At 36.5% G+C, this 27,926-nt stretch overlaps 1 protein-coding gene across 1 annotated transcript in view; it reads left to right on the top strand.

The window, feature by feature from the left end:
• NEGR1 (neuronal growth regulator 1) overlaps window positions 1-27,926 on the top strand; it is an 856,835-nt gene that overhangs the window by 547,141 nt on the left and 281,768 nt on the right. The window lies entirely within an intron of this gene.

Genomic DNA, 27,926 nt, shown 5'->3' on the forward strand with positions numbered 1-27,926 from the left:
TGGGGGGGTGAGTCTTATAGTCCGAAAATATGGTATGTTAAAATATTGGTCAGGTTCTTTTATGTAACATCAATTATTCCAAATATCCCATCATAATTCAGTTTCATGTGCAGATGGAAATTTTTCCGATATCATCCTAGTCTCACGCATTCTAAACTGTGGTGTCCCTCATTTCCAAAGCATCACAGACACTGGGTGTTTCCTTCATTCTCATAGGCTGCACTTGTAGTGTATTTTGTCTCAATATAAGTAAAACTCCTAATCAAACCTGGTAGAAATGAGCTGCATTGGTTTGTACTAAAAAAAAAAAAATACAGTACTAGTCTTATTACTTAGGTTATTTAAATATATTTACTTTGAAAAATATCAATCAAAATACATTTCCCATAAACGTAATTAGTAGGAAGTCAGAACAGTAAGAGATCTGCAGAACTATCAATACCATCATGTCACGCCCTTTCTCTCAATGCATCCAAAACAGTGATGCAAGACATGTTTTCATTAACTTCCTGTTCTGTATCTTATGATTTCAATAGCCATGACTGCAATAATCTTTGCTTTTCAAAAATGTCCCCAATAGTCTTTCTCTCAAAGATTTTACATTCTTTAACTTATTCAAATAAAGTACTTTGGAATAATAGCATTTTACCAAGTGTTTACAAGCTATAGCTTTTGATTTTTTATTCCATTTATAATAATCTATACATAGTATCACTCTATAGATCAGAAGAAATTGTCCCAAATATATGCCAAAATTCTAAGACAAATCAGTTTTTTATATTAATATGAATCTTTCAGTGTTATGGGCCAGAGATAACTACCTAAATATTCTTGGAAGTTGAGTCTTCCAGGCCAAACCTCTGCCACCAACTGAGATTTGTCTGTGACTAATCTACACATTTGGGGTTGAACTATTTCTGTGAGACTGAGCAAATGTACCTAATACAAGATCAAGAGGCAGGATACTCATAAAGTCTGCAGACAAACTTTAGGTTCACCCAAGAAGCTCATTAATAGTTAAAAAAATTATGTGTCCCACATGAACTCTACTGAATCAAAATTCTTTGAGTGTATGTACTGGTAATCTGCATTTATAATAAGTAGCTGTTGAGTCTCAGGACTCCTGTTGCACAGAGTTATTACTCATCCTCCTGAACTGTCTGAAATTAGAGGTAACAAAAGAAAGTAGAGAATATGATTATTTTATCACTAACCATGTATGAGTTCACTGATTTTATTGTTGAAGTTGTGGGAAGGAAGATAAAACATGGAAATACTAAGGAAGTAATATTTTAGCAGTGAGCACAAAGAAGTGAAAAGGAGGTAGAGTCCAGCTGTCAAATTAGAAAGGCACCCAGCCCAGCGATGCAGCCCACGCTGAACCCCAGACCCAGGACTGATGTCTCCAGTGGAATGAAATGGAAAATCCAGCTGCTCTAAGGATTCTCATGGGCCCCTATTCCACGTATAATCCAGACTTCTCTTTGTATCCACACTTTCTTTTTTTTTAATATGTTTTTTATTTCTAGAGAGAGGGGACAGGAAGGAGAAAGAGTGTGAGAGAAACATCAATGTATGGTTGCCTCTCATGTGTCCCCTGCTGGGAACTGGCCTGCAACCCAGTCAATTCCCTGACTGGGAATTGAACCAGCGACCCTTTGTTTCACAGGCCCGTGCTCAATCCACTGAGCTACACCAGCCAGGGCTGTACCCACACTTTCTTCCCTACCCTTTATTATTCCTCTGACTTTAGTTGATTGTCACATTACTTAACCTGATTTTATTTTTTTTCCTGGATAAGTGGAGACTTCACACTAAGGAGACAGAAATTTGGAGAGAAACTGAATCGAAAGATTTAGATGACCAGCCAATGAGTCATCATTTTGGGGCAAGGGTGGAGAAGAGAATCCTTAGACATATAAAACAGGGCAGAAACTATAGAAAAATCATACCAGGAACTTTGAAAGATCTGCCAGTTTCACGTGTGCTGACGGGAGACAGAGGCAAAGGGCCATGCAGTACTCACAGCAACAGAAGTAGCCAGAGTCATGTTCCGGCAGCAGGCCCCCAAACCCCAGTTACTACAGGGTGAGACAGCGTGGGCTAGGCGACACCTACACGCGCAGTGGGTTTGTGTCGTAGCTGAGGCTCCCTGAGCTTAGAAAATTCGATTTTTTTTTTAAATAATGGCAGCAAGCAGACCTGCCCTTTACCACGGAGGGAGAAAATTATCTTTATTATACTGGGCTGTAAACAAACCTGCCCTTTGCTCCACAGGGAGCACTACTTCTGTTTTCCAAGACTGCTCGCCATACACACATTCTTAAAGAGATATTCGGGAACACAAGCTGTCAGTGTCTCTGCTCACAGACGTGGCAGAAACACGGGAGACCTGTGGGGAATTGTTCTCCAGCACAGGATGGGAGCAGAGAAGTTTGAAATGGCCTGCAAACATTTCATCCACAGAAAAGTGTGCTTCAGTGGCTTTTGTAGGGTAGGGCAGAAGACTTCGTTAATCAACTTTAACTTAAAAAGGGAAACAAAAAAGAAATAAAGGGAAAGTTATTTTTTAAGGTTAAGGAGGTTGCTATTTTTTAATCAGAGAACAGAAGACCTTTTTTTAACAACTAATTTCAATTAAAGTACAGTCCTAAGTACAAGCTGTGACACACACATAATGTTAACACAGCTCTCACTAAAATATGGGCATGATAGAAGTTTTAATGCTTCTGAACACTTTTGTCTTCTCCTACTTCCCAACTTATACTAAGATAACTCACCTTTTCCTAAATGTGCCATGAAGAATAGTATTTCATACTAATTACTCCATTGCATTCACATCTCTTGAATTAGCACTTCATGCAGGAGATGAGTTCTGTTTAGACTTCTGGTCCAGACCTAAGTGTTGCCTTTGTTTAAAATACTTATGGCACACATATACCAATGACATCTAAGTTGTGTCAGTGTGTGCGTGCACATGGATACTGCTCTTAGTTGTGAGGAGGTTTGAGGAGCATTAATTTTGTGAATCTATAAGTCAAAATATGAGCATTACCATGGATTTTACTGAGCTGATTTCCCAAAGGAAATTAGCCAAACCCATTTGAACAAATTTTATTTTGTCAAATCTCAAAATTGAGCCCAGTGGTCTCACATGTTACCAACAGAGAACCGCACATCCCCTGGCAATCTGAAGGTTCTCTGATGACAGAACCGTGCCAGTTCAAGGAGGCCCTCCATTTTATTGTTCTTAATCATTATTAATTGTGTTTGTAGAACTGCAGTAGCTTTGGGACTTATAATTTAAAATGAAACTATCCTTTTTCCCAAATGATGTTCAAGAAAAAAATGTAATAAATCGTATAAGCTCTAATAGATTTAGTCATGTGGTAAGTTGATTTGAGAAAGAGACTTGGGCTTCCTGCAAGTTAGAAATGTTTAATGCTCACTATTTATATAATACATCTGACACATTTACTATCTATATGTATATGTATAAAACACACACATGTAATTAAAATAACATATTTGCCACATACTTTATATGCATAGCACTATTATGTGAATTTCCATTCAATTTCATCAAACAGCTGTGTAGTGAAATGATTGGTATTACTAACTTATTTTATATAGATTGGACTAGTTGGTTGATTTCATAAATCAGTTAGTTTATTTTGAGTTGTTTACAGATTTTATAGGTGACTATTCTCTTTGTCTTTATCTGTATTTTCTTTCATTAATTTATATGCAAAATTATAAATATATAAATTTCTTTATATATGTATATACACACACTTAAACTAAATGTGTAAATACATGTATATATATTTCATGTCAAATTGAAAAAACTAAAAGAATAAAAAGGATTTATGACAGCTATTATAATCAGACCTTCAGAGACTCAAGCACATACACCTAACGGGAGGGGAGAAGTAGCTGGACCAGTTGATTAGCTAAGCCAGAGAGAGAGATAGTGGATTAGAGTTGGACAGACTTTCTGTTTTATTTGCATTTGTATTTCATCCCTAGAAGCAGTCTAGAGAATACTAGTTTCATATTTTTTACCGTTAATTTTTTAAAAACCAGAAGAACGAATGATTTCCAGAAAATCTGTAGGTTCAGTTGAAATGGGAAAAATAGGAACCATGAAAGACTGGTTAAGGAAGAAGAGACCAGAGTCTACAAAATCAGCAAAGTCAACTTATTTGAAGCTAAATCTAGAATCTGGGAATTTTGGAAAGCATAGTGAACTAATCAAGTGGTATAGATCTCTATGGGGAAGTGGAATCCCATATAGTAGACGTCAGGAAAGCCCTGAAAGGCCTGGCCCTTCAAAATGAAGCCCACTAGTAGAAGGGGTGGGGTGCTTTGATCTCGGGGCAGAGGATGTGATCCACCTTACTTACATGTATTCTTCCGGTTAAGGGGAACTGTTTTAGAAATGTGGGCCTTATAGTCAGAAATAACATGTTTGAGCCCCTGTTCCATAATTTATTGGGCTTTGAGAACTTGGGACACCACTTTACCTTTCTGAGCCTCAATTTTCCCATTCTGTACACTGAGGGCAACCTTACATAATTTCAGGTTTTGTGTAGGATTAAATGAGATGATGTACATACAACACCTGTAGTGCCTGACTTTCTGGAGGCCACTGAGTAAAATCTCTCTCTCTCTCTCTGCCGCCACCCCCCCCCATATATATTTACTCTAGAATATGAGCTCTATGCAGTAAGGGATTTTCCTTTCTTTTGTACAATGACATTTTCTTGTCACATAGAACAGCACCTGGTCCATAGGAGTCACCCCCAAAATACTCATTGAATGAATTAATTATTTAAAAGATTAGCATTCTTTAATTAAATCATTCCACTAGGCAGGACAGGAAGAGGACATTACATTTGCTCCACAATTTCATGTTTTTTCTCAAAATAATATGTAAATGGTATGTTGACTAATGTTCTTCTGATATCATTTTTTAAACCAAATTGTTCAGGTGGATTCAACAAAGCTAACATAACATTTATATAGTGTTTTTACCCCAAAAGAGGAAGCACTAATTTCATGCTTTTTATAGATAAGAAAATTGAGGTTTAGGGAGATTAAAACATTTAATAACCTTCTTAATTTTTAAGATCAAAACATACATGAATAATGGAAAGTATTAATTAAGCAGAAAAATGTATAGAGCCAACCAGATTGAGAAAAATAGGTCTACGCATTATTTCAGTTTTTGCTCATGACAGATTCATGTGTTGATAATTTTATTTAGTATGAGAATTATTTTGTGCACACAATTACCAGTAAAAGAGAATTGAGTAATTATTCCTGTCATCATACAGTGAAGACACGTCTGGGTGCAATGTGAACTAAGATTCTGTACAATAAATCACAGGCATATATGGGTGCATTATTTTGCATCTGACGTGTATTTAGTTATGCAAACATGCACTTCATCTTTCAATATAATTGGATCCAAACGTGTAGAATAGAATGTACAAATTAGTATAACTTACTACAATTGTATGAAAGCCTGAAAATAAGGGCCACCAGGGAGAAGAAGGAGAAGGACGAGACTTCTCGGGAAATGCCCAGTTATCTTAGGATTTTCATAAAGTTTTCTCCAAAACCCTGGGCAAGTTATGGAGGCCTGTCAGACTTAGGGCTAGAAGAAATTGCAGATGACAAATAGAGATCCTTTAAATAAAGAGAAAATCTCTGCGTTCAGAGGTGGAATGGGGCAAAGACATTATCATGGGACCAGAAAAACACGGTTTTATGTGAATTCCAATTATCACCTTAGTTTGTGTTCCTGGCTTCATTTTATGCCCCCACTGTCACTTTCTGTTTACCTCATCTTTCCTATCTGCTTAAAATCTAGCCTATTCTCGTGTAGTTTATATTTACTTACAAGCTAATTGACACTTCTTTAGAACAACTCAGGGCACAAATAATGCATATTGCTGTCTTCTAAATTAAATACTACTGTATACACCATTTGTAGAGTAATAATGAAGCACTTCAGTAAATCTATATTTTATATGTGCATTTATTTACTTATTCACATATTGTTTATCAAGGTCTTATGGCCTAGGATGCTGGTCTACAAGTACACCACCAAGGAAAAGGCAAAAGAAACGCATAGTTATAATGTGGTGCACACATGCTTTGGTAAACCAATATTGAGGTGCTATTCACACTATCAGAAAGGTACCAAACACAGCCTTGGGGTATCGCAGAAAGCTTCAGGCCTTGAACCTGATGGTTTCTGAAAGACAAAACTTAATTTGACATATATTTTTATGTTTAAAAGTGTTGGAGTGGGGAAGGGAAGAGCAGAATCCGAGAAAGAAGCAGCAGCATTTCCTTAGCACCATAGAAATCAGGGAACAAGGCACTTCTTGGTCTGTCGGACTGCACTCGGCTGCAGGACACGGAAAAGGGAAGCAGAAAGAAAGGTGGGTGTAGGGGAAGGTGGGGCCAGACTAGACGGGGGTTCACGTGTATTCATAGGCAGGCATAGATCCAGTGCTTCTCAGTCCAAGTTGAGATGATAGAATTATTCAGAGATGCATCTGAATATTAAAGAATGCATTTAAATAGTTTTACTTTCTCTAATCAGAGTAGGCTGAAAGATTTCTGTTTTGTCATGACCAGGACACAGGAAAAGGATTAAAGTGATAATATTAAGAATTAAGAACAATCAATCCAGCTAAAAGAAAAATATGAAGAGCTAAGAAATTTGAAGGAAATCCCTATAGGTATTGAACATTAAATATTACAAACATATGGGTAATCAATCAGAAAACATAATTTTTAATTGAACATTTTCTCAAGAGAACAACATAAAAATCTAAGAGTTCATCCTTTCCCACCTTGATACTTCATGGTATAAAGAATTCAGATTTAATTCTATGGTTCACATAATCCCTCAGCTGAAGTAAACCTATGTTACTAAATATGCAGTGAAGGAATACATGGTTTCTTCTACTGAGGGAGACATAATTGGTCCCTTGTTTTAAATCTTAGACACATACTTCAATTAACAACTGATGTGCCAAGGCTATTTATACTTGAGTCTGCTAGCCAATTTAACTTAAATGTATTCTCCCATACTTTGATCTAGATTTTGAGAGCAGTTTCAGAGTTAAAGGTCTTTGAATAATTTTTCATCCTTTTATTCATGGAAAATTAAAATGCATCTGTAGTTACCTTATGTGCATATTTTTATTATTCCTCTTTTTTAAAAGTAGAACATGAAACAATATTCTTGCTTTCATATATGATCAAAACTCTTTGCTAGAGCCCTGACAGGTGTGGCTCAGTTGGTTGGAGCATCACCCAGTGCACCAAAAGACAGTGGGCTCTGTCCCTCATTAGGGCACAGGGGAAAAGGCAGACAAGCCATCGCTCTCTCTCTCCAAGCAACGAAAAAAAATGTCCTTGGATGAGGATAAAAACCAGTGTGCTAGATAAGTCTGTTTATTTTGTTTTGTTTATAATTCTTTCTAGGTTGCCATTTATCACTTAGAAAATATACATATATTTATATAAAGTATATGTAATGTATAAAAATTAATAATAGAGTCTGAGCACTAGCCGGCACTAAGAAAGCAATTTCTAACAGGGTGAAATGCTCTGGGCTAAAAATTACTTCATGCCAAATTAAAGAAAAAGGGTAAAGTTAGGAAAGAACGAGTATATAGTTAGTTACTCGCTTATATGCATGCTTCTCTGATGGTGTACTTGTCTAGATTCACACTCTAGTAACATGTCAACGTGAATTCTGTAAGATGTCAAAGTTTCCAGACTGAAAACTTCAGGGTGGCTTCTTATGAATATATTCTTCGAACTTATTGAAAGTTCAAACCTTGAACAAACATACAGTTCATAAACCTCTCTTTACTTAAGTCCAACTTCATCAGCATATTTCCTCAGTGAGCATGTATATTAAGCAAGATAATTTATAGAACTGAATTTATTTTAACTGAACACTTAAGAACTATTCACAGAAGGGAAGCAACACTGAATTAATCTTGGGTCTTTTCCACGCAGCGAAGATTCAACTTCACAGGAACTGTCAAGTGTTCTTAGCTCTACCACTGCTGGTATTTGTGTGTGTGTTGTGTCCAGGCGTGTGTATGTGTGTGTGTGTGTGTGTGTGTGTGTGTGTGTGTGTGTGAAGAGAGTGAATGAAGGTAAGGTGATTCAGGGAGAAGATGGTAAAAATGGNCATCAGCATATTTCCTCAGTGAGCATGTATATTAAGCAAGATAATTTATAGAACTGAATTTATTTTAACTGAACACTTAAGAACTATTCACAGAAGGGAAGCAACACTGAATTAATCTTGGGTCTTTTCCACGCAGCGAAGATTCAACTTCACAGGAACTGTCAAGTGTTCTTAGCTCTACCACTGCTGGTATTTGTGTGCGTGTTGTGTCCAGGCGTGTGTGTGTGTGTGTGTGTGTGTGTGTGTGAAGAGAGTGAATGAAGGTAAGGTGATTCAGGGAGAAGTATGGTAAAAATGGTATAAATAGAGGCAGTATGTAAAAGAGTTGCGGTAGGTAAATTTGGAACAAAAGGGCCCGATTTGGGTAATTCCATTTGCGCATTCAAGCTTGCTTTGACTCTCCCCATTTATTCCTTTTTGCATTACGTGTTCATGCTCTCTTTCTTGCCCATTAGTACGCTCCTTCGTTATATTTTTCCTCCCTCCTCTTCCCCTTATTTCTACACACACATATAACAATACTAATCCAATTTTGAAAGGTCTGCATATAATGAGAGTTAACAATAAATTTTATTGTCATCTTGGAATCATTTTAAATATACAGATTCTAGAGTAATTCTCATTGAACCGAATCAGTCTGTATTATATTTACTTATAAACAAATGGATGAAACATTTTAATATGTTCTAGGTGATAGTAATAAACATTTATGTTTGGAGACTACTAGATAATAAGTATGAGAGAGAAAAGCTGAATTCTACTTTTAACAATTATAAAAGTTGGGGCAAAGAATTTAAACTTCTAGGTATGAATTCCCTTATTTGTAAAATGAGGAAAACATCTTTATGTTATCCCCCAATTCTAAGATTTTGATGTGTTTCCCTGATCCAGAGTTTCAAGTTTTTTTAGGGATTGCATGAATTCAACTCCCAGAAGACAAGAAACAAAAGTGCAAAGCAACTGTTTGGCTTCAGTGTCTACTGATTCTAGGTAATTTAATTCTTGCTTTGTGAATTCTTTCAGACATTCTTAAGAATGATCATTTTGTTCTCTCATGCAATGTTGGAAAATTTGGCAATTTTTTTACTTTAAAATTTTAATATCATAGAAGAAGCACAACAATGGAGAAATAAATTTCAGAGAATTTCAGAACAGGAATGCTGTGTGTGCAATGGAGTGTGACAGAGGGGAGCAGAACAGGCTGTAGAATCAGACAAAGATGATTTCTAATCCCAGCTCAGTCCTTTATTAACTAATAAAGGACTATTAACACAGAGTGTTGGGAACATTAGTTAACTTCTTAAGGCTTAGTTTCCTTACATAAAAAAAACATGGAAATAATTATACTCACCTTGAAAATTTGTTCTGAGGATTAAGTGTTATAATATATGTAAAACAACTGAGGGATTGGCACAAGCAAGGCAAATGACTTTGTGTAATGTATTAGTATGTAGCATTTGTCATTTTGCCCTATTTAGTTACATATTGGCCTTCTTTGCGGCCCATGAGGTTTTTCAAGAAGGTGACTCTTCTCACTTGCCTTTTTGCTTCAGGTGGTGTAGCACAGTGGATACAAAGGACAGGCTCTGAAACTGGTCATTCTGGCTTTCCATCCTAGCCCTGCCACTTGCTACTGTGAGAGCTTGGCCAAATTATCAAGCTTTTTGTGTATCTGTTTCTTCAATGGTTAGGCGGAGAGTATGAGGATTCACTAAGTTATTACATGAAAAGCTTTAGTGCAGGTTATTATTATCCCCAATACCTAGCACTGTGCCTGGTAATGAATGTCTACCGGTTGAATGAATAAATGAATTAATGAATATAAAATAAGAAGACATAGAATTCTATAGTTAATGATTGTAAAATCACCCAAATTTCTTCACCTTATGGACATAGGCATTTGGGTTCTTTAGATAGTTTTAAAAATTAGATCAGAGAATTTATAGAATTCAGAGAAGTACTCAGAATGAAATCCTGAGTCGTGGTCAAAGTCTGTTTCATTATGCCAGCCTGCCTCCGTGTAAGTCAAAAATGGAATGTAATTATTTTCAGTAAACTCTGTAAACTCCAGAGGCTTTTTATGAAAGAGAGAGTATTTGGTCCAAGGAGTAACAAGACAAGATCATTTTCTGTGATGAGGAAAAAACTGAGCAATCAGAATAGACATAGGTGCTAGCGGTCACTATGCTGGCACTGAAATCAAGCGAAGAACCAAGGAAATTAGGATTCTAACTGAATAGATAAAACAATCACAGTACATATTCCTTGGCAATAATGCTGTACTCAAAATAAGTTTGTTCACGTATGTGTGAAATAAGAGCTTTTGTTTAATAGTGAACCTAAGAGTTAGGCAGCCTGCCTGCTCGCTGCTACACAGTGAAGTTTATAGCAGTGCAAAAAAAGAAAGGAAAAAAAAAAGCAAATTGAAACAGACAGCCCATTCTGCTGGGGACAATAAACAGTTAACTTTTTATAGGTAAAATGAAAGATGATAAAGTTTTATTTAAAGCACTCTGTGTTTGCCTTCTGTTTAGGATTCACTACTCTGTTCTCATTGCTATGATTTCATAGTGCACTCTAACGAAACATGCGCTCACACTCAGTGTCCACCACTCGGAGCTGCATCACTATACGCGCAGGACCCTGGGTTCCAGACTGCGGCATGGTTTTCTCACACTGCTAATCTTACTACCCTGTACATTCCTAAAAATGTTTGAGAGTCCTGAAGACCTTTGGATTGTATAGATTATATCTATTGATATTTCTTATATTTAAAATTAAAATATAAAAATTCAAAACTGATTACATCATTTTTCCCATATTTGAAATTAAAACTTGAAAAATATAAAATAAGCCTTGGCTGTGGTTTGAGTGCCAGCCTGTGAACCAAGGGTTTCCTGGTTCAATTCCCAGTCAGGGCACATGCCTATGCTGTGGGCCAGGTCCCCAGTAGGGGGAACACATGAGAAGAAACTACACATTGATGTTTCTCTCCTCTCTCTCCCTTCCTCTCTTTCTAAAATTGAATGAATAAAATATTTAAACATATATATGTAAAATAAATGCAAAATCAGATTATGTTTTTCAGTCAGGGCAATGAGGTCTTCACACACCATGTAGCTAGTGTCTGACAAACTTCTCTGTACATGTGTGAGAGAGAATGAAAATTCAAATGGCAACTTGTAATGAAAATAGTTCTCTCTCTTCTTTTTAAAGATTTTATTTATTTATCTTTAGAAGGGGAGGGAAGGAGAGAGGGAGAGAAATATCAATGTATGGTTGCCTCTTGTGAGTCCCCTGCTGGGAACTGGCCTGCAACCCAGGCATGTGCCCTGACTGGGAATCAAACCGCAATCATCTGGTTCGCAGGCCCGTGCTCAATCCACTGAGCTATGCCAGCCAGGGCAAAAATAGTTCTCTAAATAAGTAATAAAATTTTTCTTAAAGGATGTCAAGAACCATGAGGCATCCTCACATGACACTTTGAGAACTGCTATAGTATTCATTAAATTAATGATGTTTATTGAATACCTGCTATATGCCAGGAAATGCTATAATCTACTCATATATTATACATATTAGACTTTCAAAAATTATGTTCTTATAACACATAGACAATTGAGATTTAATGAGTTAAAAGTCATTTGTGTATAGTAAGTTTAGTTATAAGAAAAAAGAGGATTCAAAGCCAGATTAGTCTACATTCAGAATCCATCTTCTGTGTGCATAAATATTATACCAAATAACATTCATTCAAGTGGCATTTATCTAGAGATAATAATGACAATACATTAGAAACAATGTTGCTACTGTAGGATCTCTAAATTTTTTTCATATACTCTCTCTTGTTTTGTTTTCTTTTTCATTCAATATTTATTTATTTTTATTGTTGTTCAAATAGTTTTCTGCCTTTTACCACCAGCCCAGCCCTCTCACCTCCCTCCCCACCTCCCTCCCATTTCTACCCTGACCTTGTTATTGTCCATGTGTCCTTTATTCTAGTTCCTGCAAACCCTTCCCCTTCTCCACTAAAATTCCCTCCCCTGTCCCCTCTGGCTACTGTCAGCCTATTCTCAATTTCAGTGTCTTTGGCTATATTTTGCTTGTTTGTTTGTTTTGTTGATTAGGTTCCTGTTAAAGGTGAGATCATATGGTATTTGTCTGTCATTGCCTGGCTTATTTCACTTAGCATAATGCTTTATAGTTCCATCCATCCATGTTCTCTCTTGTTTTTATATATGTGCTCAATAACAGTAGCAACAAAAAAATCAATAAATAACTGGCATCTGCTAATGACATCCTTAGTTCTATCTAATTTATAGTAACTTACATATGAGAAGAATTTCTTGGAAAGTTTATTTAAATTAAACTTACTTTGTAGTATAATTTTATCTCTGATAAAGCCTTTTGTCAACACGCCTAAATTGAAAATTGTGTGTTTGTAACTTAAAAGTTTGATCGAGGAAAAATAAGTGTAAAATTCTCTCTGAAATGTTGACAATAATACCATATACTAATATTGATGTTGATAGTAATATTGATAAGACTAACCACATACAATTTAAATATATCCTAAAACAATATCTAATAAAACTTAATTTTAACCAGAATAAAATAAACAAAACAAAACAGAAAGATTCACTACTCTGCTCATATTTCCATGAGTTCATGCTCTATTCAGTTTATCAAAACCTGAAAAGCATTTTGGTAGCAATTTATATCTTACACCCAACCACAGTTGTTTCAGAGTTAGAGATGGGAATTTGATAAAATTTCAAATGCCTAAATAAAACATAAATATTTTCTGCAGTAAATTAAACTTTTTTTCTATTCTAAGTAAATTAGCATTCTGTAGCCTAGAACAGATGAGGATGTTTCTGCATTTAGTGCAACTAGCTGGTATACATTTACATTATTAGGTGGATGAGGTATATCAGTAATGAGCTGAAGTTCACAAATGCTACATGTGCTAGTGCTGTTTCATATTTGTTAGTGTATTGGTTTTGCAAACCCTTCTATTTTCCTCTGTGGGTGTCAAAAGGACTTTGAATGCAGTGCAGTTGACATGCGTGTGCAGTCTTTGGCAAAGCCTCTCAAGAGCTCCTTTGCGCAAACCAACAAGAAGTAACTGAATCTGATGATTTTTTAATTCTTTAAGAGTTAAGTTACATAACTTTGACTAAGACTTCAGTGTCCTGATAGAATTTTCTAGATTATTCTGTATCATAGGAATTTTAGGTTATTTATTAAAATATATTTTTATCTCCTTTTTGCCTGCTTAAGAGTTAGTATGGGCTCAACACTAAAAGAAACAACAACAAAAAATCCAATGGAACAATGAGCAGAGGATGTGGACAGACACTTCTCCAAAGACTGCATACAGATGGCCAGCAGGCATATGAAGAAAGGCTCGTGACTTATCATCAGAGAAATGCAAATTCAAACTACAATGAGTAGGGATTAATGGTGATGGAAGGACACTCATTTTGGGGTGGTAAGCACAATACAATATAGAGATACATTACATAATTGTATAACTGAAACCTATATAATTTTATTAATCAATTCCACCCCAATAAATTCAACTAAAAAAGGCGAAAAGCACCAGAGAACAGAGTTAACAGAAGCACACCATGATTTGATCAACAACGATTTGAAAAGCCAAGGCCTAGATCAGGCACCAGCCATGAGGATCACGCTCCAGTGTTAATAAACCCCATTTGTTAGGACAAACAAACAAACAAAACCCACATGAGACATCACCTCACACCTGTCAGAATGGCAACCATCAGTACATCAACAACCAGGTGCTGATGGGGATGTGGAGAAAGGGAACCCTCATGCACTGTTGGTGGGAATGCACACTGGTGCAGCCACAGTGGAAAACAGTGTGGTGGTTCCTCAAGAAATTAAAAATGGATCTGCCTTATAACCCAGCAATTCCTCTTCTGGGTACATATCCAACGAATTCACAAACATTAATTCAAAAGAATATGTGCACCCTTATGTTCATTGTAGCATTATTTACAATAGCCCAGATATGGAAGTAATCCAAGTGCCTATCAGTGGATGAGTGGATAAAGAAGTTTTGGTACATTTACACAGTGGAATACTTCTGGTCATTAAAAAAAAGAGAGAGAGAGAGACAACATGGATGGATCTAGAAGATATTATGCTAAATGAAATAAGTCAGTCAGAGAAAGACAAGTATGATATGCTTTTATGTATATGTTCAATCTAAAGAGCAGAACAAATGAATAAAGAGAAAAATAGAAAAATATTTATAGATCAGATTGATAGTTGCCAGAGAGAAGGGAGATTTGGGGCTCAGTTTAAAAAGGTGAAGGGATTGAGAAGTACAAATTGATAATCATGAAATAGTCACAGGGCCGTGGAGTACAGCATAACTAATATACTGAATATTATTATAAAAGTATGTACAGTTCCAGGTAGATACTTGAAACATCAGGAGGAGTCCACTTGGTAAAGTATAAGACTATCTAACCATGATACTGTATACCTGAAACTAATGCAAAATAATATTGAATGTAAAGTATATTTAGAAATCAAATCAATAAATAAATGAAAGAGTTAGTTTTGACACTATGACTGAATTTCAATTAACATCATGTGAGCAGAAATGGGTGGGCCGCTTCCCAACTTGGCCTATAAAAACGTCCCATGCACACTTTCATGCTTTTTCCCCTTCTTAGTAGTGGATAGTAAGCAGTAGTGTGACCTTGAAAATTACATGTTGAAGGGAATACAGCTATCATCATCTTGAGCCCCTGTGTAACTGTATGCAGAAGAATGTCCCTATGGCCTTGCCTTATTTTACTCCTAACTATTCACTCATATGAAACATTACGGTCTATTAAGTGAGTGAGAATTAACTCTCCATTTGGTTTACTCATTGTATGTTTGGGTCTATTTGTTGCCATAGGTTAGTCTCTCCTGATTAGTACAATCAATTATATAGGGTCAAGTACTCTGTATAAAGGAAAAATCTGTGCTTCATATCATTCCTTTAAACATATAGCCCAGAAGCAATGATTCAAAGTTTCCTGAGAGGAGAAAGGATATAATGGATCTCTTTTCCCTTCAAGGTGAAAACATACCCAACTGAATTAATTAGTAAATTTGTTCATTCACAGTGAAGGGATAGTCTATGAACATCATGCCTTTAAGCTTTCATATGATTTGCCTCATAAATACAATTGGATTCAAAATAGCATCTTGCCATCAACCCCAGACACAAACTTTCCTGACAAAATATGACTGTAAGATAAAGAAAAAAGAACAATGGTTGCGAAACCTTCAAAACCCAGAACTAATCCAAAGCCACTAGTAGTCAGATAGAATTTCAACAAAATAAAAGGCTCCGTCCGAAAGTTATAACACACAACACTCAAACAATGCTATACCTGCTTAGCCTCAAGGAAGATACAGCTCTGCCTTCCTGCTCCTTGGCTCAGAGACTTCCAGAGACAGCACTGGACAACCTCCCCTAGGTATGGGGCTGCAGTCTTTGAAGACGTTCAGAGTACTCACCCTACCCTCCTTTGTCCATTGGTCCATTGCATTTCAAGGGATCTGTTTTCACAACTTAAACTTTTATATGTAGGGAGAAAAAGGTGAGAAGAGCACTAAAACCAGACCACATGGTAGATTACAGATTTCCACTGCTCCCAAGTATTATGGTCACAGGACTACAGATAGAAAAGGNGCAATGATTCAAAGTTTCCTGAGAGGAGAAAGGATATAATGGATCTCTTTTCCCTTCAAGGTGAAAACATACCCAACTGAATTAATTAGTAAATTTGTTCATTCACAGTGAAGGGATAGTCTATGAACATCATGCCTTTAAGCTTTCATATGATTTGCCTCATAAATACAATTGGATTCAAAACAGCATCTTGCAGCCCTGGCTGGTGTAGCTCAGTGGATTGAGCGCTGGCCTGTGAACCAGAGGATCGCGGTTCGATTCCCAGTCAGGGCACATGCCTGGGTTGCAGGTCAGTTCCCTGCAGGCCAACTCCCAGCAGGGGACGCATGAAAGGCAACCATACATTGATGTTTCTCTCCCTCTCTCCTTCCCTTCTAAAGATAAATAAATAAATAAATAAAATCTTTAAAAAAAATAGCATCTTGCCATCAACCCCAGACACAAACTTTTCTGACAAAATATGACTGTAAGATAAAGAAAAAAGAACAATGGTTGCGAAACCTTCAAAATGCAGAACTAATCCAAAGCCACTAGTATTCAGATAGAATTTCAACAAAATAAAAGGCTCCATCCGGAAGTTATAACACACAACACTCAAACAATGCTGTACCTGCTTAGCCTCAAGGAAGATACAGCTCTGCCTTCCTGCTTCTTGGCTCAGAGACTTCCAGAGACAGCACTGGACAACCTCCCCTAGGTATGGGGCTGCAGTCTTTGAAGACATTCAGAGTACTCACCCTACCCTCCTTGGTCCATTGGTCCATTGCATTTCAAGGGATCTGTTTTCACAACTTAAACTTTTATATGTGGGGAGAAAAAGGTGAGAAGAGCACTAAAACCAGACCACATGGTAGATTACAGATTTCCACTGCTCCCAAGTATTATGGTCACAGGACTACAGATAGAAAAGGAACTCAAGTTGATTCTGAAAATTGTACTTGAATCATCCTGGGTGACACTGGAAAGGAGAGGAGAGGTGTGACCATAAATACGCTCTGTGCTTTGGCCTGGGAAATGCATCCAACCAGAAATCAGGAAGACAGTGCATGGGATATTCATAACTAAATACCAGTGTGCTATAAAGAATCCATTTGGATTAGAACTCCATACAGTAAAAGATAGGGGTCGGGGAACCCTAAGAAAATATAAAAATATTCACTGGAACAAAAGAAAAAGAGCATATTTTTAAAACTTGAAAATGTGGTATTTAAATGATTGGCTATAGCAAAAGAAAATATTTTCAATTTACTTAATATGAAACCAGAAGACATTTCTGCTGAAAAAAAATGGTATCACAAAACCATAAATAGGGAAAAGAGGTAGATACGGACAAAAACAAAATGCTCCACTTGTTTATCCCCATCTTGATAGAGGATGATGGGGCAAGAGAAGGAGATTATAAGGCAGAAAATTATGCTCTGAGAATTCTAGGTCACAAGGTTCACTAATGTAACTTTGGGGCTGGATTCATACTCTAGGGCCTGCAAAACACCAAGAAGAAAATTTAGTTTAAGTGGTGTTATGGTTTTTGGCCCTTTAGAAACCTACAGAATTAAAAACAATAGTTTCTGTGGAAAATATTTAAACACAAGTCTCAGTTTTCCATGTGATGTTCAAGATAAATGACTTCTCATTCAAACAAAAATCCAGTACACAAAAGAGAAATATAAACAAACATTAAAATAAGATAATTATTGGAAATATTCCACATAGGATATTAATAATATGTTAATGTGCTCAAGGACATAAAAAGGGAATTAAAGTATCATGCAAAAATATTATGCTATCTAAATTGATCAATGTTTTACACAATCTCTGTGCAAAGTAAAAAGCTATAACAAGTAAATAACAAGTATCATACATGTGGATGAAATATAGACACATTTCCTCTAAAGTCAACTAAGACAAAAATGACCCCTTTTAATACTTTTTCTAGCCAAGCTAGGGCAATAAAGAAAAATGGGGCCCTGGCTGGTGTAGCTCAGTGGATTGAGCACAGGCCTGCGAATCAGAGGATCGCGGTTCAGTTCCCAGTCAGGGCACATGCCTGGGTTGCAGACCGGTTCCCTGCAGGCCAACTCCCAGCAGGGGATGCACAAAAGGCAACCATACATTGATGTTTCTCTCCCTCTCTCCTTTCCCCTCTAAAGATAAATAAATAAATAAAATCTTTAAAAAAAAAGAAAAGGAAAAGAAACAGACAGTTAACCTTTTAAAAAAATAAAAAAAGAAAAGAAAAGAAAAAATGGAAGAAAAAGTATTTGAAAATAAAATTAAAACTGACATTATTCCGAGATAAGGTGACTTTCTCTATATAAAACCCAGAAGGATGTACGGATAAATTAACAAGTAAATGAGTTTAGCACAATGATTAATAAACATAAAAACAACATACCAAATTAAATTATATTGTTATAAGCCAAGAAAAAGAGCAAGCCCAACTGAGAAAAATAATAATACTTAGAATATCAACAAAATATAAATGTATTTATGGTAAACTTAACAAATATATATATCTGTATATACACACACATATATAATTATTTAAATACCTTAAGCAATACCTAATTAAATGGAGAAGTATAACATACTCAGAGATGTTTTGGACATGCCATTAACCTCAAAACAAATTACAGATTTCTTAGAATTAAAATTTAAAAATCAAACTAAATTTTTCATGAAACCTGAGAAGTTACTTCTAAAATTTTTATTAATAATGTAAGAAATGTCTAAATAAAAAAGTCAGATGAGCAAGTTGTCCAAACAATATCAAAATTCACTATAATTCTAATTATAAAAGCATGATCTCAGTACAATAGATAAGTATATATACAACCAGACAGAACGGAGAGCACCTAAACAAATCCATGCATATATTGAATTCTGATACATGAAAAAGAAGATATTATAGATCAACAGGGGAAAAATAAACCATTAAATAAATGGCTTGGAAGCAATTTGTTTTCATAAATAAAAAAGAAAAAGAAATAAAACTTTACTTCACAACATAAACAAAATCAATTCCAGATAAATTGAGGATGTAATTGTGGAAGGCAAATTATTAAAAACCTCCAAAAAGCAATATAAGAGACTGTCTTTCCAATACTTGGCATAAAAAAAATTTCCTTAAACTAAACAGGAAAATGAAAACTATTAAAACAAAGACACTGAAATACAGAACAGGCTGACAGTGACCAGAGGGGAGAAGGGAGGGAATTTCAGGGGAAAAGGGGAAGGGTTTACAGGAACAAGTATAAAGGACACATGGACAAAAACTAGGGATGTAGGCTGGGATGGGAGTAAAAGACAGAAAACTACTTGAACAATAATTAAATTTTTAAAAAATTTAAAAAGAAAACTATTAAAACAATGACATGTATTACACCACAATAAACTTCACAACTTATTTTATGAAAGAAAGCAAAAAAGAAAAAACACAGATAGGGAAAGATATTAAAATACATAAAACCAACAAAGATTAAATATAAAGAACATCTATTTTTTCAGAGTCATGGAAACGCATACTGCATCGCAGAGGAAAGTCTAGTGGATCACATAATAACACACTCAACCTCATTTTGATATGAAAATACAAATTAAAACTATAACACATATAATTTCACAGAAACAGCTTAAAAACACTGTAAATCTTAAAATATCACATTTTTGTGAGAATGTAGTACAAAAAGAACCCTCACATACTATTGAGGAGAATGCCAATTGAAACCATAACATAGGGAAGAATTTTATTTCACCTCTAGTAAAATTGAACGTGTGCATACCCTACAACCCGGCAATTTCTTTCCAAGGTGTGTGTGTATGTATCAACCAGAAGGCATATACGAGAATGTTTATAGAGAGATTTTTTATAGTGTAACAAAACTGAAAACAACCCAATTGTTCATCAATATTCATCTTGGTATAATAGATTTCTATCCAGAAATGAAAGCACATACATAATATCTTACATGAATCAGCCTGAGTGAATCTAAAAAATACAATATTAAACTAAAGAGGAAATAGAAAAATACATATAACATGATGTTGTTTATATAAAGTTCAAAAATAAGCAAAACGATATACTGTTTAGGGATGACTGCATAGGGGGGAAACTAAGAAGGAATGCCTCCAGCGTATAGCTGAAAATGTTAAAGAAATGCAAACTATGAAGGAGATGATGAGTTATTTGGAGGACACTGAACTTCTGTCTAATACATATGGGTTTCCAGGAAGAAAGAAGAACTTTAAACGTGCCACCTTAAGTGGGCTTGAAACCCTGCAGTTGGGCAAAATGATCTCACTGCTGCTGCCCAGAATTTGAGAGAGTATTGTACTACATATTGCTAGTCCAGGAAAATATCAAAATTTAAAATTCAAAGTATGACTGAATATTGCTTTGCACCATCATAAAGTTGAAACATTAAAAGTCAAACTACTATTAAGTTAGAAATCATCTGAATAAAGTCTTCTTAGAAAAGAAGACATAGGAATTACTTACAAATTTACAAATGCTTGGAGAAAGTTTTATTGAAAGCCCTCGTCCTTTGCCATATCAAGTAGAGGTGAATAAGAAAATAAAGATTTTTTATAATATTAATGATGTTGGAAATAGATATTCATAGATATAGATATAGATATAGATATAGATATAGATAATTTTGCATCCTTAAAGAACAAACTAAGTTTCAGGACAGCCACAGAATTTTTATAAAGGGTGTTTATCTGCAAGACCACAAAAATATCTCAGAACATTCCTCAAAGCAGAAATCGTATGAGTCGTATTTTCTGATCCAACTTTAATAACAGATGTTTCATTCCCCAAAGCACAATGACAAGATTACAAACCTCTGAAAAAAATTGTAGGTAACTTATTTGGTGCAGACCTGGCGGGGCAGAGCGTCCAGGAGTTGGGAGGGTGAGGCTGCTGGGAGCCTCGAGAGTGGGGCTAACAGATCTCCCATGAGAGAGAAATAGCAGGAGCAAGTACACTCTATAACAAAGCAGACCAGATCCAGGGAAAACTATGCTCAAGAGTAACTTTTTACGTTTAATTGTGTTTTATTAAGAAAAGGAAAAGAATACTAGAAATTAAGTAAGTAATCACCATGAGAAGTGCAAAAACAAAACCTGAGGGAGATTTTTCCTGTTCGACATATATTGGGTTCGATAGCCAGGAGCATCCCTCTAGAGCAGGACAACCTATAGTGCTGGATAAAATTAGAAAGGTAGGTTTCAAAATGCATCCCTGTAGGAAATCCAAGGTGGCAAGGGGGTAGGTGGAAGCTACATTAACTTCCTCCCAGGGCCAAATTAAAATCACAAGTAAATTATAGAACAATCATCCTGAATAACCGAGTGGAGGCTGGATGCAGAGGATGTACAGAAGACACCGTACTGAGACTGTTAGGAAGTGCAGAGACTTGAAAAGGGCTGGCCCTGTTCTTACAGGCAGCGGGCAAGATCCTGAAGGAATGTATCAGTTGCAAAGTGTCCCCGTGAGAAGAGTGGGGTCTCAACTCCAAGCCAAGATTCCCCAGCTGAGAACACCAAAGCCAAGAAAAGTATCCATATAACATATGACAATGAAAATGAGTGGAAATTCTGTCTGCCAGGGAGAGACAAGAGTCTTTGAGAGACCCAAGTGCCCTCTTAAAGGCCAACAAACAAAATCTTGTTTGCAGTCACTCACCATAAGCTCTGGCAAAGGGAGGGCAGAGTGGATTAGGGTTGTGGGAAGGCAGACTGGGTTTTGGAACTCTGAGAAGAGAACTGAAAGGATGGCTGCCAAGATCCTCGCTCTGAGTCAATCTCCTAAACCACAAACACCATCTTTCTTGGGTGGATCTCTCCCCTTGGTATGGCACTAAACGGGGGGAATGCAATAGCCCCACCCTCTGGGTTTTCCATAACCCCACACCATGGAGTCTGTACTCTGCTGAAGAGTCAGGCACCTCAGTTGGGGGTGTGGAAGTCTGAAACACTCAGAGAGTGCCAGTGACTGACCTGTGGTTTCAGGGAGGTGGCTTTTCTGAGAATATGACTGCTGCCTCCCCCTCATGGGAGATCTGCTAGCCCCACTCTCAGGGCTCCCAGAAGCCTCAGTCTTCCAACTCTTGGAGGCTCTTCCCTGCCAGATCTGGGAAAAATCCAGGACAGACTGAATTGCGTGGCTCTGGGGCAGGGTATACTCCTCTCACCTTCACCCAACCTGAACAGCACCTCCTTGTCGTGAAAGATCCACTAACCCTGTTCTCTCAACTCCCAGTGGCCCTGCCCTACTGAGATCAAACGCCTGGTAGAATCTGGGATGGACTGAATTGTATAGCTATAGGACAAAGGCCAATTTTCCCTTATACATCCTACCAGTACAGAGTCCTCCCTTCATATGGTGAAATCTTGGTCTGTTTTGGCCTGATAAAATCTGCTGCCTCACCTGATGTCCCCCTGAGACTCTTACCCACCATAAAGGTGTGCACGCATTCAGCAGCTTACCAAAAACCTGCATCACCAGGACTGGAAATAGTAGCAGATCTATTTAATACACAGAACAAACCCCAAAAAGCATCCAAAATAGGGACACAAAAAAAATCATGCCCCAAATGAAATAAGAGGAAAAATATCCAGAAAAAGAGCTAAATGAAATGAAGGCAATCAATTTATCACATATAGAATTCAAAAAAGTTGTTATAAGGATGTTCAAGAAAGTCAATGAGAACTACAGTGGCATGGAAAAGAACATAGAAACCATAAAAAAGAACCAGTCAGAAATGAGGAATATGATATCTGAAATGAAGAATACACTAGAAGGAACAAATAGTAGGTTGGAGGAAGCAGAGAACCTGAATCAGCAATTTGGAAGACAAGAGAGCAGAAAATTACAAATGAGGCCAGCAAAAAGAAAAATAAATATTAAAAAGTAAGGACAGTTTAGGGGACATTTGGGATAACACACAGGGTAACAACATCCATATAATGAATGTACCAGAGAGACAGAGGAGAAAGAACAAGGGATTGAGAACCTATTTAGAGAAATAATGCCTGAAAACTTTTATAAACCGGTAAAGGGAAAAATACACAAGTCCAGGAAGCACAGAGAGTCCCAAACAAGATGAATCCCAAGAGGCCCACACCAAGACACATCATAATTAAAATGGTTTTAAAAAAAGGAGAGGACCTTAAAATCAGCAAAAGAAAAACAATTGGTTACCTACAAGGGGTCTCCTATAAGAACATAAGCTAATTTCTTAACAGAAACATTTCAGGGCAAAAATAATTGGCATGAAATATGCGAAGTGATGAAGGGCAAGGACCTATAACCAAGACTACTTTACCTAACAAGGCTTTTATTTAAAATTGAAAAAAGAGTTTTCCAGATGAAAAAATAATAATAAAGAGGTTTGTTACTACTAATGATCAGAAACTGCATTTTTAAAAACTTATTTAAAAATAAATTGCTAATATAGTAAAAATATATCCTAGAGAAAATATATAAACCTTCTATGGAAATACTACAAGGTTTATTGGAAGGAATATAAGAGACTTTAAATGAATAGAAAGGTCTGTTGTATTTTTTTATCAGAAAACTCAGTGTTGTAAATATAGTGAGCATGTTAATTGTCCCTAAATTGATCTATAAATTAAATGCAATGTCAGTTGAGATTCCAACAAATATTTTTGTCAAATTTGATAAATGAATTCTAAAACTGAGCTGAAGAAGGAAGCCAAGACAACTGGAGACAGATCTAAGGAAAAAGGAAACACTGGGAGGATACACGCACCGTAAATTCGGTAGTGTGGTGTTGTCGGAAGGAATCATGAATAGAACACTAAATACATTAGAGAGACCAGAAACAAAGTAATGGGCAAAAGTGACACCTGAAATTCAAATCCAGGTGTATTTGGTTTCCAAGTTCTTCCATGTAACTTCCAGAGTAATATTTACAAAATACAAATCTATTACTATTACTAACCTGCTTAAAAATCTGTGGCTTTCTGCCCTGGCTGGCATGGTTCAGTGGATTGAGTGCCAGCCTGTGAACCAAAGAGTTTGCTGGTTCAATCCCTGACTGGGGCACACGCCTAGGCTACAGGCTGGGTCCTGGTTTGGGGCATGAGAGAGACAACCACACATGGGCATTTCTCTCCCTCTCTACCTCCCTTCCCCAATCTCTAAAAATAAATAAATAAAATATTTTTTAAAAACCTGTACCTTTCCATTCCTTCAGGATTATATCAATCTTTTTGACATGACATGCTAGCCTCTTCTGGTCTCTGCTGGTTTGCTGGGTATTTTTCCAGACTCCCCTTTTGTTATGTTTAGTATTGTGTCCCTTCCATTCAGTGGTACCCACAGTTTCCCGAATTCATCATGGTTTCTTAACTCTGAGTGTTTAAACACACCATCCTGAAGACTTCTTTTCCTGCCATCTTAATGATGGGTTAATTTTACACTGCCCTAAATTCTGTGCCTGGCACCCGATAACTACTGAATGAAATGTTCAAAAAATAAGACCAAGAATGACACATTCCTGGAAGCCTGTTCTCAGTGGAAGGAGATTTCCACACACAGATGTCATATGCACATACGATTGAATTCTTTGATGTGGCTGTTACATTAGGCTTGCTCTGAGCCAATCTGAAAAGCAGTTTGTAAAGGGATATTCTTATATTTGTTGATAGTCAATCACTCAGAATGTGTCCATTTAAGATAAATTTTGAGTAAACACTTCATTAGTTCCTACATTATATCCATTTTGTTATAAAATAAATTACATTATAACTATTCCATATAATTGACTGATGAAATAGATGCTAAGCTCTGATGTAACAGAGTAAAGAGAAAGCTTTTAATATGAATATTCATTTGACCATATATCATAGCTGTTCAGTGTTTCAAATACACATAAGAAAACTATCTAGCTTAAATTAACTTTACCACCTTTTCATTTCTTCCATCTAGACATAAATAGCCAGGTCCCTATCTTACCTCATAGTATGAAAATAACAACACATACACTTTTCATTTCTTGTTCACATAACTTGTTCTGGAGGTGTGTACATTCTTTTCCTTTTATTACTGTACTTTACAAATTTATCGCTCTGTATCTGCACATACTCTGAAGAGAGAAAAGAAAAGCTAATAGATTCTGTGGCTCAATCCATATCAGAACATAAGTTTTGAGGCCAATTTTCAAATTGACTTAAAATAGATAAGTTATAATCCAATTTCCTGTTAGCAATAAATCTTATTAGCATTTTTCCATTACATTTTATAAAGCGAGTTCTGATTTATGCTTGATAATCTTGATTCTTTCTGTACAACTTGAGTCTCACATTTATAGGATGCTAATGTACTGAGAAGCTAGACTGTAAGTTGTCTGTGTACTACCCCAGCCCCACTGACTTTCTCATTTGTGAATTATGTTTAAGGACATTTCTAAACACCAGAACCAGTGTGGTCATGCTGGGCCAGTGAAGAATGAGACGCATGCTTCATGAAGCAGGCTTTTATTTTAATTTGCATTAAATTTCCAAATCCTAAATGAATGAGTAGCAAATATGAACCTCTCAAAGGGCTCATGTGGGACTATTTCTATCTGTGGCTATCTTTTTAAAGTGTATTAAAGGTTTGCTCTTTGGTGGAGGTAAAATAAATGTGGTAACTTCACACCAGAACCCAGTGCTCATTCAGTGACAGTACAGCAGACTTCAAATAAAAGCAGCCATGCAACAAAAATTAAAGTTCAATATCGTTAATTTAATTATAGTACATGATTATTTGACAGTGCTACGGATTGGATTTAAATGATGATATGGTAATTGATTGTTAATCATTAAAAAGCGTGCAGTAATGATAATGCTGCCTGGGTGGTGGTGAGCTAAGAGTTTATCCTATTCAGGGACCAGATTGCGGGAACAAATGGCTCCTGTCACCATCAATGAATCACCGAGGATGGAGATTGAAGCCGAGGGCTGTCTGTGAGCATGTGGGGCAGAATAATGACCACCATCCTCAGAGTGCTAACAGTGCGCCAGCCTGTAGCAAAGCACTCTGCACACATTATCTCATTTAATCTTTACAACAAACCGAGGGATAGAGAATGCCATCTCCGTTTTACAAATGAAGGAAATGAAATTCTGAGAGTCAAAGTCACCCCCACACAGCCATACACTGCATAAGGAGGACTGGGATTTATCTGATTGAAAACCTCACACTTAGAACTGCTCCGTACACTCTGCCCAGTGTAAATCTGCAAAGTGAGCTACCTGTGATCTCAATGCGCTTGTTGTTTGCCAGTCATGACATTCATATCTACATTTTAATGGCTGTTCACTGGGCACGTTTTTCTTCCTTCCACATTCTTTCAAGTCCCTCTTCCCCCTTTCTTTGTTTCATGAACTTAGTGAGTAAACTGTTTTTATTTTCCATGTATTTTGTCAGACGGCTTTATCTTACAAGAAAAAAAATAAGAAAAGTCCTGTGATGCACCCTTTGGGTCACACTTAAAAGAGATGGTGGTTAGTTAGCAAGGCACTGGGGACCTCTGGCTGGGATACCCAGCACCCAGCAAGGGCTGAAGAAAGTGCTGATGGGGAAGAAATGTCCCACTTCATGTGAGGTCATTCACAGTTTGTTGTTACTGTTTTTCCTTGTCCTCCAGCCATCTTTTCATTGTAAGGCCACTTCATTTGCATTCATTGCAACTCATTAGAACTTGGGGCTCAGAGAAAATATGGTAGAGGGCTGAAAGATCATATTTTTCTTAACAGCTGCTAACAATCTTTTAGTTGAGAGATAAAATTTAGAGGACATTGGCCACCCTTATTGTCATTATTAAGCCACAATACGTTTAAGACGTAGGGAAAGACAATTATTCTTAACAGTACCTTACAGAATGACGATGGTCCACAATTTACAATGCGTTCTCCCAAAATATCTTTAGTGGCGTGGAACACTTTTCCCAAGTAAAAAAAAAAAGACTAATTACAATTTAGACCTTAGAAAACATTTTCGAATAAACCATCTCTTTTTAACTCTTACAACTATACTATATTGCAAATAGAATTTTCCTATATTCCAGATAGAATAGCTGACTTTTACAAATGTTTAGTGATGTGCTGGAAATCAAACCAGCACATTACCAGCATCAAGATTGAAATGCTGTTTTGCACAGGAATTTGTGTTCCTTGTACTATGTGCCACATGAATGTTTTGTTCCCAGCTGGACACAGAAACTACTTTATTGCATCTGAAGTAGATGTCTGGTGGTAAATACTGGAGTATCAAGAGAAATTTGAACCCAGTCTGGTTTCAGAGGCTGTGCCCTTCATCATTTTGTTAGAATGAACTTAAAGATAAAGCTGAGTTTTAGTAAAAGCTTCATCAAACGGGCTTCTCTCAACAAAATTATGAGGTAGAGAAGATTTTCTTTAGTTCTTCTGTACTGTATTCCTTCACATTTAGATTGCTCTCTTCATCAGACACTCAGGCATAAAATCGCAGCTAGAACCCACATTGCCTGACCCCATCTGGACCTCTGTCCACCATCTCACCAGATTGCAACACTAATTTTTCCATCTGGCACCATATTTCTGGAATTATTATTCACATTCTCACATGTTTATATTTCACAGACTTTGGTTTTATTGCATAGTTACACAGAAAAGCTTAATTCATTACAGTGTCTTAGAAACCGGCTTTTACTGTCACTGTGGCAGTTTGCATTGATTCAAAATATTCTGAATTTACTTGTCAACTGACTGACAACACTCACATTGAAAGCTAAACCTTTGTAATTTTAGCCTTAAACTTGCCAATGAATAAATTATTCTGTTTTGACATTAGGTGAGATTCTATATATTCGACATATGGTTCCCACCTACTTAGGGAGCCCAGCGTTGGTCAAATGCACTGCCTTCCCTGTATAGCCTGCTGTGTTTTCTTTTGCATTATGGACTTCGGTTTACAAC

Source organism: Sturnira hondurensis, unplaced genomic scaffold (genome assembly GCF_014824575.4).
Source record: "Sturnira hondurensis isolate 20B ecotype Veracruz unplaced genomic scaffold, ASM1482457v3 Scaffold0000648, whole genome shotgun sequence".
In the NCBI taxonomy this organism is placed as follows: domain Eukaryota; kingdom Metazoa; phylum Chordata; class Mammalia; order Chiroptera; family Phyllostomidae; genus Sturnira; species Sturnira hondurensis.